Below are 15,209 nucleotides of genomic sequence, written 5' to 3'. Positions count from 1 at the left end.
GAAATAAAATTCTTTTTTTTTCTTTTCCAGTTTCTCTCAGAGCAATTTTATTATTTGAATGAAATTCACAGACTGACCTCCAAGGGAAAATTTAAAAAAAAAATTATACTCTTACTTTATTCCTTGTTTGCTCGCACACCTTCAGAATTGGTTTGAAAGCGAAAGTGTTACTGGTCAGTCATGTCCGACTCTTTGTGACCCCATGCACTGTAGCCCACCACGCTCCTCTGTCCATGGAATTCTCCAGGCAAGAATACCAGAGTGGGTTGCTTTTCCTTCTCCAGGGGATCTTCCAGACGCAGGGATGGAACCCATCAGCAGGCAGATTCTTTACCATCTGAGCCACCAGGGAAGCCTGTGTGTTTTGATCACTGGGAGATTCGGGATGCACACGGCCCTCCGGGGACTTAGGAGCGTGACAGACGTGGCTTGGATTTCCAGCTCCACTGCTCCTTGCCTGTGCCCTGGTGAGCATGTCCTTCCGCTGAGTGTGAGCAAGTGAAATTTCATGTGAAAGAGGACAATGCAGGCTGACTGTTTTCACTGGATATGGCACGTTGTAAGCAGAAGGACTCAGAGATCATTGTACACTAGATAGAAAGCGCTCACCCCCACCTCCTGAGAAAGCGAAGAGGAAAGAGCGCACGTGGAGACGTGGACGAAGGAGAAACTGAGATGCTTCTGGAGTGAATCTCAAGGCTTGTCACTGCCATCCAGGTGAGAGGTCCACAGCCTCCCCCGCTGGGCACTCTGGACTGCCACGGCTGGTGTGACCGTGGCTCCGGTCAAGTCCGCTTTGAAGTCATAGCTGTGTGTTTATCTCCTCGGCTGGTCTGTACGTATCCAGAGAGAGGAGGGTGAGGGCCTGATCATTCACTTCGTTGTCTAAAGCAGAGGGTGATGTGCCCGGGTTCATGTTTTATTTATATCAAATCAAGAGAAGTTATTATATATTATATTAATTCAAGTAAAAAGACTGTCCAAACTAAGCTTCTGGGTGCAAAATATAGATTTATTTATTTTCGAACAAATTTTATGAAAGGGTTCGTAAGACCAATGGGCTTTGTTGTTTTACCTGCAAAGGTGTGACATAATGTTACCTGATTTATCAGCATGCTCAGCGGGAGGAAAGGCCCTGAGCTTTGTTATATACCAGACTTCACAAGTGTCTTGCCTCACCTGGTGTTGCTCTGGCATGAATATGAATAAAAACAAACACTTTACCACTTGTGTCATAGTTATAAACCAGCTGTGCAGAATTAAGTCAAAGGAATCCACCTTCCGTTTTTCACAGATAATGGTAAATGTAGTAGGAAACTGGTCGTATTTGCTTTCTATCACAGCATTGGTCATGTTTGGAAATAGATTTCCATAAAGTTCATCCAACCTCAAGATGAGGTTAATCTGGTACAATTATCTGACATAACCCTGTAACTAATTCTTTACCACTCAAAAAATTGGACGGAAATATATTTGATTACATTTATAAATTTGTGCTCTAACACCCACATAAGAAATCATTTTGGAATCCCTAGGTTTAGAAAAGAGTGTAGTGCCCTGAGAACTGTAATTTCAGCACCAACAATTGGTTGCTAAATGTGACAAGATTGTAATCAACAGTCCTCAGAGGAAATTTTTAACAGCTTTAAGAGTTTCATTAGAGCCTCAGCTTCTCTTAATTTATATATCAGCATCTTTTTGTCTAGACCATACTCACTTTATGTCATTTAACATTATAATCAATGAATTAAACGAAGTGCCAAAATGTGTAATGTGGGTGATATTTATAGGCCAGTGAGTTTACAGATGGGGTTGGTGTGCCTACTGGGTACAAAGATCCGACTCCTGTGTGACTGAGTGTGGTAGGGAGGGCAGTGAATGTCCTTCCTGTTCTGTTTACTACAAAGAAACTGTTTACTAGAAAAAGCATCTGGATTCTATTACTTCTTAATTCACCGTAGATCATGGATGGAGTCCGGAACCACTTACGATGTAAGCGGCATTACAGTATGGACAGGAAGTAAGGGTGACAAGAAAGCCTCCCCAGAGTTGAGAGGTTCACATTCAACATCCCTCCTAGAAAATTCTCTTGGGTCTTAATTCACACCCCGAAGTATCAGTTCAGTTCAGTTCAGTTCAGTCGCTCAGTCGTGTCTGACTTTTGTGACCCCAGGAATCGCAGCACGCCAGGCCTCCCTGTCCATCACCAACTCCTAGAGTTCACTCAGACTCACGTCCATCGAGTCAGTGATGCCATCCAGCCATCTCAGCCTCTGTCGTCCCCTTGTCCTGCCCCCAGTCCCTCCCAGTATCAGAGTCTTTTCCAATGAGTCACCTCTTCGCATGAGGTGGCCAAAGTACTGGAGTTTCAGCTTTAGCATCATTCCTTCCAAAGAAATCCCAGGGCTGATCTCCTTCAGAATGGACTGGTTGGATCTCCTTGCATTCCAAGGGACTCTCAAGAGTCTTCTCCAATACCACAGTTCAAAAGCATCAGTTCTTTGGCGCTCAGCTTTCTTCACAGTCCAACTCTCACATCCATACATGAGTACTGGAAAAACCATAGCCTTTACTAGATGGACATTTGTTGGCAAAGTAATATCTCTGCTTTTGAATATGCTATCTAGGTTGGTCATAACTTTTCTTCCATGGAGTAAGCGTATCAGTTACCTTGAAGCAAATAAAAAGTAATACAGTGTTTTCAAGTTAAGAAGTCACGAATTGGGCATGACATCATTTCCTACCAAACACTTAAATATTTTTGAAGTGTACTTTCCTAGCTCAAGGTTCAGAAGAAGTGATAGAATGCATGAAATCATCAGCCCTTCATACTAGAAGTCTGTCTCAGCCAGAGCAAGAAAGCCCTTGTATCTTTGTCCTCCTGTCCTGCCTAACAGAGGCCCAGTTCTAGTCCCTACAGTGCAAGGCAACACATTTTATTTTTGAATAGCTCAATAGAAAGTTCTTTATAATGAGTCAGTCTCTCTCTCCATATAATTCTTTTAATCTTCTACATTTAAAAATGTCTAATTGCTGGTTTGTATGGCATTCTTAATTTCTAAGACTACAGATGTTGCGCTTAGTTGCTCAGTCGTGTCTGACTCTTTTGCGACCCCATGGACTGTAGCCCGCCAGGCTCCTCTGTCCATGGGCTTCTCCAGGCAAGAATACTGGAGTGGGTTGCCACACCCTCCTCCAGGCTATCTTCCCAACCCAGGGACTGAAACCAGGTCTCCCGCTTTGCAAGCAGATTCTTTATCGTCTGAGCCACCAGGGAAGCCCGTGACTACAGATGGTCCCCAGTTTATCATGGTTTGGCTTTCAGTTTTCAGCTTTACAGTCCTGTGGAAGTGATGCGTGTCCAGTAGAAACGGTACTCCCAGTTTTGAATCGTGATCTTTTCCAGGCAAGAGACCTGTGGTTTGCTCCTCTCTCCTGATGCCGGGCAGTGGCAGTGAGCTACAGCTCCTGGTCAGCCACAAGATCCCAAGGCTAAAAGGCCAATACGCTTCCAACTGTTCTGTTTTTCACTTTCAGAACTGTATTCAATAAATTTCACAAACTATTCAACACTTAATATAAAACAGGCTTTGTGTTAGATGATTAAGCCCAACTGTAAGCTAATGTACGTGTTCTGAGTATGTTTAAAGCCAGCTAGGCTAAGCCGTGGTGTTCAGTAGGCTAGGTGTATTAAATATATTTTAGATTTAATAGTATTGTCCACTGATGATGGGTTTATGGGGAAAGCCCTGTTGTAAGTTGAGGAAGAGAGATGTTCCAGGAGATGGTACATGCTCTCCCTGTTATTTCTCTTTGCAAGTTTCAAGGCTCTGCATGAACACAGCCAGTGGCCTCCTTAGACCCTGGGACTGAGAACAGTAGTGCTTAAGTAGCCAGGCCAAAGTAGGGGATTTGTTGGTGTGGTCTTCCATTTTTTGAGTCTGGACTTGCTTTCGTTCATCCTAGATTAGTATCACAACTCCCTGCCCCTTAGCAGTCACATCAGGTCATCTGCTGAAATTCTGTGGTGGAACCAAGGGCTACCTCTCCTGAGGACACTCACTTCCACTATATACTCTCGTGAGCTCAGTGTGTTGAGATCTCAACTGTTAGTTTAGTTCAGTTCAGTTTGGTGGCTCAGTCGTGACTGACTCTTTGCGACCCCATGAATCGCAGCACGCCAGACCTCCCTGTCCATCACCAACTCCCGGAGTTTACTTAAACTCACGTGACATTTGCATTATTTGGTCCATGTAAATATTCCTCATAGCTGAGCTAAATAGGGTACCTGAATTCCATTTTTTAATCTTGTATAACTTATTTTTCCTTTGCTTAGAATTAACCTTGTTTTTTGTGTGTGTGCTTTATTTTTTAGCTATATCTTAGTTTGATTTCTTTTCCCCAAATGCTCTAACAAATTTGTCACAGCTAACAAGCCAGTTTCCAAATTTATCCCAAACACGTTTAGAGTACTCCACCAGCCCCGTGGTCTGTTCCCGTGGAGCACTCTCCCGGCACCTTCAGCTCTGGCCCACTGGAAGGGCCACATCTGTTGCACACTGTGGTCCTGGGAGCTGCTTTCATCAGCAACCTGGGCTGTGCCCAGGAACCCCCTCTGCCTCGTGTCTCTCTTTTTGTTGGTTTGTGCCGTCACTTTGTCAGCGCCCATTATCTAGTACCTTTCTGACAAAGGTACCTGGAGTAAGCATTGTGAGACTGTGTATGTCTAAAGATTCTTTTCTCCTCCTTCCATTACATTTCCAATGGATCCAGAATTCCAGGTTGAAAACCTGTTTTCATCTGAGTTCTGGACGCTTTGCTCCACTGTCTTCTAGTGTCCGGTGAAGCTCTTGAGAAAGAGAGCACCACTCTCCCTCCTCCCCTTTGCCTGCGGCCTCTCCTTCTCTGGGAGCTCTTGCTTGCTGTTCTGGATCTCCGCTGGTGATAGACTTTGAAATGTCACCCTTAGTCCCTGTCCATGCTGTAATGCCACTTACACACTCACATCATAAGTGGTTCCAGACTCCATCCACGCAAGCAATAGGATTGCTTTTTAATTCACTGTAGACCGTGGATGGTGTCTGGAACTCTGGGGAGGCATTTTTGGACTCTTTCTCTTGTCCCAGGCATGTGATGTGTCAGACAGTTCAGAGACTTACTGGAGAAGGAAATGGAAACCCACTCCAGTGTTCCTGCCTGGAGAATCCCAGGGACAGAGGAGCCTGGTGGGCTGCAGTCCACGGGGTCACACAGGGTTGGTGTCTGTGTGACTGAATGACAAGAGCAGAGACTTATATGCTTCAGTCCTGGGTTATTGTCCTTATTATTTCTTCTGTTTTTTTTTTTTTTTCTGTGTTGAATTAATCTTTATATATTTTTTATCTTTTCTCTTCTTTAGTTGTTTTTGTATTTTTGTTCTACTTTCGAGAGTTTTTCAGTTTTTCCCCTGAAATTCTCCACTGATTTTTACAGTTTTTGATGTTCTATTTTTCCAAGAACTCTTTACTGTTCTCCAGTTGTTCATTTTATAGCATTCCTTTTACCGTGAATGTAATATATGTTCTTCTGTCTCTGAGAGTATCATAGTGTGAAGAATTTTTTTCCCTCCTTGTGGTCTCTTTCCAAGGTTCTTTTAACTGCTCGTGATTTTAGCTTCAGTGTTCCATGTTGGAAACCTTCCTTGACTATTCCATCATCCTTCATCATCCTTTCGTACTTAAGAATGACACCTGAAAAGCAAATTGGCAGCTCCAGGGAAGTGAGAGGGATGTCAGAAATCGTGGTCTGGTGAGCTCTCTGTAGAGTGACTGCGCGGGGTGACCTCGCGTGTCGGTGCCGGAAGGTCTTGTCTCTGGCGTGGTCCATTCTGGGGAAGAGCCCTCCTGTCTCCTGTCAGGGCAGGGTGGGCGCAGGAGTAGACACTGGAAGCGCATGTTCCAGCAGCTGCATGGGAAGGGGCAGTTGGGGCAGTGGCGGGGCGCCTTACATTCAGAAATGCTGCTTCTTACTGTGTTCCTGTCGGTCTAGAGCCTCAGCTCTGCCCTCCTCTGTGTGTTGCGTTCTCCATCCTCTCCCCAGTGTGTCTGATTTCAGAGTCTCTCTGCTTTAGTTTGTCCCAAGAATAAATCCTTTGCTGCTTCTGAGGATGGGGGAAAGTGTCTGCAGGTCTGGACTCTCGAAGTAAGGCTTTCAAACCAACCCCCTTGTATGAATCAATATCTAATTTCTTTGAAATGTCTTTATCACGGCTTCCATCTGTAAATTATGGAGAATTGATAAGAAGACCTAAAAATCTTGCTGTGTTCCTGTTGGTTTGTCACTGAGAGTGGGAAAGACATTGGCATAAGCCTGGAGAGTAATTATAAAACATATGCGAGTCAGGGTCAGAACCTTAAGGAAATGCTTCACTGCGAGTGCAGGAGGCAAAGTGGGGCTTAAACAGTGACAGTTAAAGCATCTGGTGGAGCCAGGATAAATACGTTGAATCCTCAAGTTAGACAGTGAGAGCGTTTATTACTGTAAGTGTATCATAAACAGTCTTATTTTCATATACTTATGTTAATGCATTTCTTCCAAGGATTTTGTTTCAGTGCTTGGTTTGGCAGAACGTGTACTAAAATTGGAACTTAGAGAAGAATAGCATGGCTTATGTGCAAGGATGACAAGTAAATTTCTGCTATATTTCACATTTTCAAAAAATTAACTCAAAATTTACCAAGGGCCTAACCATATATCAGTTTTCATTCCAATCCCAAAGAAAGGCAATGCCAAAGAATGCTCAAACTACCACACAGTTGCACTCATCTCACACACTAGTAAAGTAATGCTCAAAATTCTCCAAGCCAGGCTTCAGCAATACGTGAACCGTGAACTTCCAGATGTTCAAGCTGGTTTTAGAAAAGGCAGAGGGCCCAGGGATTAAATTGCCAACATCCGCTGGATCATGGAAAAAGCAAGAGAGTTCCAGAAAAACGTCTATTTCTGCTGTATTGACTATGCCAAAGCCTTTGACTGTGTGGATCACAATAAACTGTGGAAAATTCTGAAAGAGATGGGAATACCAGACCACCTGACCTGCCTCTTGAGAAACCTATATGCAGGTCAGGAAGCAACAGTTAGACCTGGACATGGAACAACAGACTGGTTCCAAATAGGAAAAGGTGTACATCAAGGCTGTATATTGTCACCCTGTTTATTTAACTTCTATGCAGAGTACATCATGAGAAACGCTGGGCTGGATGAAGCACAAGCTGGAATCAAGAGTGCCAGGAGAAATATCAATAACCTCAGATATGCAGATAACACCACCCTTATGGCAGAAAGTGAAGAGGAACTAAAAAGCCTCTTGATGAAAGTGAAAGTGGAGAGTGAAAAAGTTGGCTTAGAGCTCACCATTCAGAAAATGAAGATCATGGCATCTGGTCCCATCACTTCATGGGAAATAGATGGGGAAACAGTGGACACAGTGGCAGACTTTATTTTGGGGAGGGGGGCTCCAAAATCACTGCAGATGGTGACTGCAGCCATGAAATTAAAAGACGCTTACTCCTTGGAAGAAAAGTTATGACCAACCTGGATAGCATATTCAAAAGCAGAGATATTACTTTGCCAACAAAGGTCCGTTTAGTCAAGGCTATGGTTTTTCCAGTGGTCATGTATGGATGTGAGAGTTGGACTGTGAAGAAGGCTGAGTGCCGAAGAATTGATGCATTTGAACTGTGGTGTTGGAAAAGACTCTTGAGAGTTCCTTGGACTGCAAGGAGATCCAACCAGTCCATTCTGAAGGAGATCAGCCCTGGGTGTTCTATGGAGGGAATGATGGTAAAGCTGAAACTCCAGGACTTTGACCACCTCATGCGAAGAGCTGACTCACTGGAAAAGACTCTGATGCTGGGAGGGATTGGGGGCAGGAGGAGAAGGGGATGACTGAGGATGAGATGGCTGGATGGCATCGCCGACTCAATGGACGTGAGTTTGAGTGAACTCTGGGAGATGGTGATGGACAGGGAGGCCTGGCGGGCTGCAATTCCTGGGGTCACAAAGTGTCTGACACGACTGAGCGACTGAACTGAACTGAACTGAAATAACCATATAGGTTAAAACTATAAAACTCTAAAGAGAAAATAAAGAGAAAACTTTATGATCTTGGATTTACAGTGATGTCTTGGGTTTGATACCAAAAGCATTGATGACAATGAAAAAGGGATAATTGGACTTCATCAAAATTTGAAAGTTTTAATTTTAATTTGGGGCACAATAGACAGAGTAAAAAGGCAGCCCACTGAATGGGACAAAATATTTACAAATCATGTATCTGATAATGGATTGCTATGCAGACTATATAAAGCACACCTGCAACTCAACAACAACAAAAATCAATCTGATTAAAAAATGGACAAAAGACTTGAATAAACATTTCTCTGAGGAAGGCATACTAATGTTCAGTAAGCACATGAAAAGATGCTTAACATTAGGAAGCATTAGAGAAATACAAATCAAGACCAAAATGAGATACCACTTCGCATCCCTCAGAATGATTGTTTTTTTTTTTAATATATAAAAAGGGAAAATAAGAAAAGAACAAGAGCTGCTGAGGATATAGAAATGTTGGACCCTGTGCAATGTGGATGGGAATGTGAAATTTATCCTGCAGCAGTGGAAAATAGTGTGATGACTCTTCAAAAAATGAAATGCAGGATTATTATATGATCCAACAATTTCACTTCTGGAAGTATACCCAAGAGACATGAAGACAGAGTTCAAAGAGATAGTTGTACATGCCTATTTATGGTAGCATTATTCACAGTTGCCGAAAGGTAGAAGCAACCCAGGTGTCCATCAAGGGATGAATGGATGAAAGAATGTGGCTATATCCACTCAGTGGAATATTCTTCACCTTAAAGAGGCAGGGAATTCTGACACATACAGCAACATAGATGAAGCTTGGGCAATATGTTAAGTGAGATAAACTTAAGTTCAAAAGGACAAATACTGCATGATTCCACTTCAGGTTCCTAGAGTAGTCAGATTGACAGAGATGGAAAGTAGACCGGTGGTTCCCAGGGCTTGAAGTGGAAAGACGGGGGGTGGGTAGCTTTCAGTGGGCCCAGAGCTTCCGTTTGGGAAGATGAAAAGACTTTTGGAGACAAACTGCGGTCATGTCTGTACAGCAAGGTGAGTGTGCTTAACACTTTGAAAGAGATCTGCCTTAGGCTGATGGAGCCTGGAGCTCGGCTTTAATAAGGAAAGAAGAAGCTGGTGACGATAGGGACTTTTACACTTTGGACAGTGAACCAAACACTTTTAAAAGGTAAAAATGGTAAAGTTTTATGGTAAAATTGTAAAAGTTTGTGTGCGTATGCACCGAGATTTAAAAAATTTCAAGTCAGGAATAGCCATTAAAAAGAAAACATTTGCGTTCCCAGGTATTTCATCTCGCGCAGATGTTCAAAACCATCTTGAGTACCTCCTCTCTCTTACTTTTCTTCATGACAAAGTTTTCTGTCTTCACCCATCGCTTCCTCTTTCCTAAATGCACAGAGACCTGTCTTCCCGCCTTCCCTGAGGCATCACATCTTCCTCCTCATCCAGTTCCCTCACACAGTGGCCAGGCTCTGCACCCTGACTACTCGTCCATAAACGCGAGTCCCTGTCGTCACCAGCTTCTCCTTCCTTTATTAAAGCCGAGCTCCAGGCTCCATCAGCCTAATACAGATCTCTTCCAGCACATGCTCCACGCAGGCCCCAGCCTGGCCCATCTGCTTCGCATCTCCAAGCGTCCGCTCTTCTCAGAATGCCGGCCACCTCACCTCCATGCCCTGCCCCGAGCGCTCCTGAAACTGCGTCCTGAGGCCTGGCCCTCTGAAAGCTGCTGACGGCCAGCGACAGTGCTGCTTCCAAAGTCCTCATGGGGCACTGGGTCCTGCTCACCGGGACCCGCCTCTCAGTGTGCCTACGGCCCGTGTTCCATCCTGAAACACCCCCTCTCGTGCCTTGCCCTGCCAGGTGCCTGGGCTCATTCAGAGAATAAAGGAAAACGGAGGAGCTGCTTTCATAAAGCAGCCACACTGTGAATTTCACAAACTGAATCGATTGTAAATAAATTGTGCTTTTTACAGTTGTGGAAATTTACCACCCCGGCCTCGGTGCCCCGTTGTCAGAAGGACTCCCTGACTGTTGGTGGGTGCAGAGTGCAGGCCTGGCACCCGGGCACCTGGTTTCTGCAGTCTGGACGAGAGCACGCTCCGTGGTCTTCCTGCTAGAACTCTGCTTTTCCGAGGTTTGTCCTCCGCGGGTGAAGTTACTCTGTGGCCTCGTCCCTAAGCGGACAGCCTGCCATGGTCAAGGAGCCTGCGTTTCATCAACTCCCAGGAATGGTGTAGAGAAGGAAGGGAAACCTGAGTGCTCTGGTGGAAGAGGATAAGGCTTTTGTGCTAGTCACTCAGTCCTGTCCGACTCTTTGTGACCCCATGGACTGTAGCCCACCAGGCTCCTCTGTCCCTGGGATTCTCCAGGCACGAGTACTGGAGTGGGTTGCCATTTCCCTCTCCAGGATAAGGCTGGGTAGAAAGCAATTTGTAAGAGTAACCTGAGTGAGTCCAGAGTGGAGGACACAGGTGCTGGGAAATCAGGCTAGACCCCCGCAGTTTCAGAATGCAGAGAGAGGCTGCCCGGAGAGGACGCCCCCACTGTTCTAGAGCCATTGGATCACCCCTGCTTTCTGTTGGGCAGCTTTATCTTGTCTTCTTTCTGGGCCCTGATCCATCTGGCTGGCCTTGCATATGGCCAAGCTCTCACGCTCTGAAAGAGGCTTGGTGTGTTTACTTGTGTGCGTGTGTGTGCACGTGTGTGCGTGTGTGAATGTGTGTGTCCTCGCTTGTCATGTCCCCCCCTTCCTCTCCTCTTGGAATCTGTTACTCCTCTGCAGGTCTCTTCTCCTTCAGGAAAACGTGGTCTTTTCAGTGGCTCCAAAACACAGCCTTTCTGGAATCCGCTGAATGGTTTATTTGGAGGGAAATGCCTAAATTCGAGATTGGCTTAAATTTAGATGATATTTATCAACGCACATGCGGCTTCTGCTGGCTGATTGTCAAGTCTGTGTGCGGCATGTTGTCTAAGACTAATGTTTTTCATCTTATTTTTAAAAACTTTAAATGCTGGTTTTCATCTGTATAAAAGTGGGACTGCTTATCTCAGAAATGTTTGTCATCTGCGTGTCCCTCAGCCTCTCCCGGTTTGAGCACTCCGGTGCTGTTTTACGCCCTCTCAGTCTCTCTCTGCTGCCCCCTGTCCTCAGGGCTACTAGCCTCTGCTGCTTCGAGCCCATCCCCACCCCTGCCCTGTGCCCACAGCCCACGTGTGGGCCTGGGCTTCTGCCAAGGGCGGATCACCCTGATGGTCTGGCCCCAGAGCTCCCAGTCTGCTCATCCGAGCTTTGCAGGGAAGAGCGGTCGCCCCTGGGTGCTCTGTTGACCTACCTGCTGGGCTGGGGCGTCATTGGAGCCCAGCGCAGCACCCTCTGTGTTCACACACACATCTTCTTGTGTGCCCATCACTTGTGTGCAGAACAGTAACTCTCTGCAGCCCCCAGCCCTGGACTGAATCCAGATGGTCACAGCAGACTCTTGAAGGTGTCAATCAGTGAATTGCTCTCAAGGGCCCCAGAGGTCCCCTCTGTGATCCAGTTCCTGTTTCCCCTAGTCTGACACCAGCTTGTCTGTGCCTATAACACAGTCCTGGAAACTGTCCCAGCCGCAGGCAGGGAGAGTCCTGGTCAGGGCAGGGAGGTGTCGCCTGCCCCACCTGTCTCAGCTTTTCAGGAGAAGGGCACCTCCTGCTGACCCCTGATGTCCTGCATTGACAGTCTTCATGGTTAGTCTTAGTCACTGTCCATTCCTCTTATTTTAGAAAGAAACTTGGGCTCTGGTCTTTTAGACACAGATATCATTAGAATGTCCTGAAATTTTAAAGGAACATATGTGATCTATTATGGGCTTCCCAGGTGCTGCCTACCAATGCAGGAAGCATAAGAGATGTGGGTTCAATCCCTGGATCGGGAAGATCCCCACGAAGGAGGGCATGGCAGCCCACTCCAGGATTCTTGTTTGGAGGATCTCATGGACAGAGGAGCCTGGTGGGCTACAGTCCATGGGGTTGCAAAGAGTCAGACACAACGGAGTGACTTAGCACACATGCACATACACGTGATCTGTTACACCACACAAGCCTGGAGACTGGAGGGGCCAGGAAAGGCAAAGCTGGGGATGCCCCACGCCCAGCCCTGCCCTGCCTGCTAGTTCATGTTGCTCCCACCCTGTGGGCTCTTGGCAGTTGAGGGTCCCATGAAATAGGCAGTACTCATGACCCTGCATTGAGCCCATAGCGTGACTCTGGTATGAGGCGTGTGATGTTACCTGTCTGTGCTGCATGGGAAATACTGAAGCTCAGACTAGGATGCTAGTCGTCCGACTCCAGCATTTGCTCCATTCTGTGTTTTCGTTTCCACACAACTCTAATTACTCAAAATGTTATGCTGGTGGTTTCACGGGTGCGTACATATATCCCGATTTATCCAAGTGCTGTGTTTAAATATGGGCAGCTTAGGTGTCAGTTATGCCTTCGTGAAGCTGTCTTAAAATAATTCATATGTATAAATGTCTATTACATATCAGAAGTCCTCCTTTCACCAATAAAACATTCTAGAATCTGTACGTAGGACTTAAAAATTCCTTACAGTCGAGTGTTGTATGATTTTTCACTTCAGACACCTGTGACCTTGGCTTTCTTGTTAGTTATTGATATGTGAAAGGTAAGAATAGGAAGCCGGAGGCCCACGGACGCTACACGCACGCGTGTCTTAACACCTGAAGTCCTAGCTCTCTCCCGGGTCCCCTCCCTGCTGCGAACGGCGTGGAGAGCGCGGGGCTGGCCGCCGGAGGACGGCGGTTCGGTGCGCTTCTGGGCTTGCTTGCCCCCATGTCTCTTTGTCTTCAGTCCCCTTTGCTCCACTCCTCAGTCCTTGGTCTTTTCCCAGCACGCAGTGCCCAGGTCTGCTGCCCGTGCTCTTCAGTGGCCCCCGGCTCCTTCGTGGTCTTGCTGAAGCACTGGGCCCCTGAGGTCTGGCTCTAGAAAAGTGCTCTCCAGCCTTGTTAACTGCGACGGCAGTCAGTGGCTCGGCTCTGGCCTGTGGAAATGCCAGGGCCGAGGGCAGCTCCCACTGGATAACTGGACCTCTGTCCCATCCCTACCTCTCTAGAAAGCCATTCCGATTGCAAATGAGAGATGAATCTACTTCTTCTAATTGACTTTCAAGAAAAGGCCAAACCTTTATTACTAAAAATCATATTTACTGTAACAAGTTACTTTCAACAGCAGAAGAGCTGAAGTTGCAAACTCCCTCAAGCCACTTTGGTATTTTTCAAAGCCAGCAGGTTCTTAATAGAGGATGCCCCTGAGACCCAGTAGTTAGAGCTGAGCCAAGGGTGAAGGGAAAGTGAAAGTGTGTCGCTCAGCCTCGCCCAACTCTTTGTGACCCCGTGGACTGCAGCCCGCCTGGCTCCTCTGTCCATAGAATTCTCTGGGCAAGAATGCTGAAGTGGATAGCCATGCCCTTCTCCAGGGGATCTTCCCAACCTAGGGATCGAACCCACATCTCCTGCATTGCAGGCAGATTCTTTACTGTCTGAGCCACCAGGGAGTGAAGGGTACAGGGCACTTTTCCTGTCTACCCCTCCCCAGGTACCTTATAGATGAAGTAACTCTCAGGCCAAGCCTTGCAGCTGAGACAGACCTTTGTCAGGGAGTGGGCACAGAGGCACACAAAGACAGTCATCTGCCTGTGGTTGGAGACTTTCCGGGAGGGCCCCATTCCTGGTTGTGGTGGCATGTTTCGCTGGTGTGTGTGTGTGTGTGTGTGTGTGTGTGTGTGTGTGTGTGCGTGCGTGCGTGCTCAGTCTCTCAGTTGTGGTTGACTCTTTGCAACCCCCTCGACCGTAGCCACAGGCGCCTCTGTCCTTGAAATTTTCCAGGCAAGAATACTGGAGCAGGTCGCCACGCCCTCCCCCCGGGGCTCTTCCGCACCCAGGGACGGAACCCGCATCTCTGGCGTCTCCTGTCCCGGCAGGCAGACTGTTTACCACTGCACACCTGGGAAGTCCCATGGCTCGCTGGTCGTCGACATTAACGCCGCCTCCTCCTTCTCTCCAGCCAGCTGCCTCCCCTTCACACTGAAGAGCGGGAGCAGAGGACCCGCTTTGCTGACCCTGAGAAGCAGGACAGACCCCCAGGAGCAGATGAGCCATGAACCAGCGGAAGGCGGCCTGGACGCCCGCGACGCCTCAGGTACAAAGGAAGGCCTGCTGTGACGCCCCCCACCCCGTCTCCCCTTCTCTGAGAACCCCTCTTCATCGAGCGGGGGCTTCGTGGACAGTGGCCAAAAGTGCTGTGCACGACTCGGGAAGACGTGGGGATGGTGGGTGTTAGCGTGGCTCCCAGGAATGCAGGCAGAAAATTCCTGACACTGGAATTTTCTAGAACACCTGCGTGGCTTCCAGCTCTTTCACTTGTTTTTCCCATGTTTGAGGGTCTGTTTGACCACTATGCTTGCTCTTTATCTCTTCGATCTTTAGGTCAGGCATGCTCTTAGCTGAGTAGACAGCGCCAGTGCTGGTGCTGCGGGAACTGACGGGTCGTGAGAAGCTGTGTGGTGGGTGAGCTCGTGGCACTGGCTGGGGTCTCCTAGGGAAGTGCCGGGTCCCAGTGAGGAGTGAGGCCTGCGGCCTCTGGAACCCGGGAAGTGGAGGTGCGCCTGCGGAGGCTACGGGGGCGGGAGACCAGGCGGGCAGTGGCCAGAGGCCGAGAAAGGGGGCGCCTTTCAAGGAGAAAGCCAGCAGGTGACAAAGGGCCTGGAGAGCGGAGGGCAGGGCTGGGCACCGGGGGCCCCGCTTGGACCTGGGGGAAAGCTGTTCCAAGTGGGGCCGGGCCGGGGGCTGTTGGAGCAGGTCCAGGCGGAATGAGGGGCTGACGGGGGCGGGCTGGGGGGCTGACGGGGGTGGGCCTAGGCGGAACGGGGGGCTGAGGCGGGGAGGGGTCCCCAGGCAGAATGGGAGGCTGATGGGGGCAGGCTGGGGGGCTGATGCCTGCGGGCCCAGGCTGAACGGTGGGCACGGAAGGCAGCAGGCGTGGAGCACTCTTGCCGTGGGGTTTGCTTC

At 47.8% G+C, this 15,209-nt stretch overlaps 1 non-coding gene across 1 annotated transcript; it reads left to right on the top strand.

Moving 5' to 3' along the window:
• Positions 1-6,589: 6,589 nt before the first annotated feature.
• On the top strand, positions 6,590-6,693 carry LOC138445479 (U6 spliceosomal RNA). The gene has a single exon (XR_011258910.1). It is a non-coding gene; the product is annotated as a U6 spliceosomal RNA (small nuclear RNA).
• The last annotated feature ends 8,516 nt before the right edge of the window (positions 6,694-15,209 follow it).

This window comes from Ovis canadensis, chromosome 8, assembly GCF_042477335.2.
Source record: "Ovis canadensis isolate MfBH-ARS-UI-01 breed Bighorn chromosome 8, ARS-UI_OviCan_v2, whole genome shotgun sequence".
Classification (NCBI taxonomy): Eukaryota; Metazoa; Chordata; class Mammalia; order Artiodactyla; family Bovidae; genus Ovis; species Ovis canadensis.
Note: the sequence above shows the minus strand (reverse complement) of the source record. Positions and strands in the feature narration are given on the sequence as shown.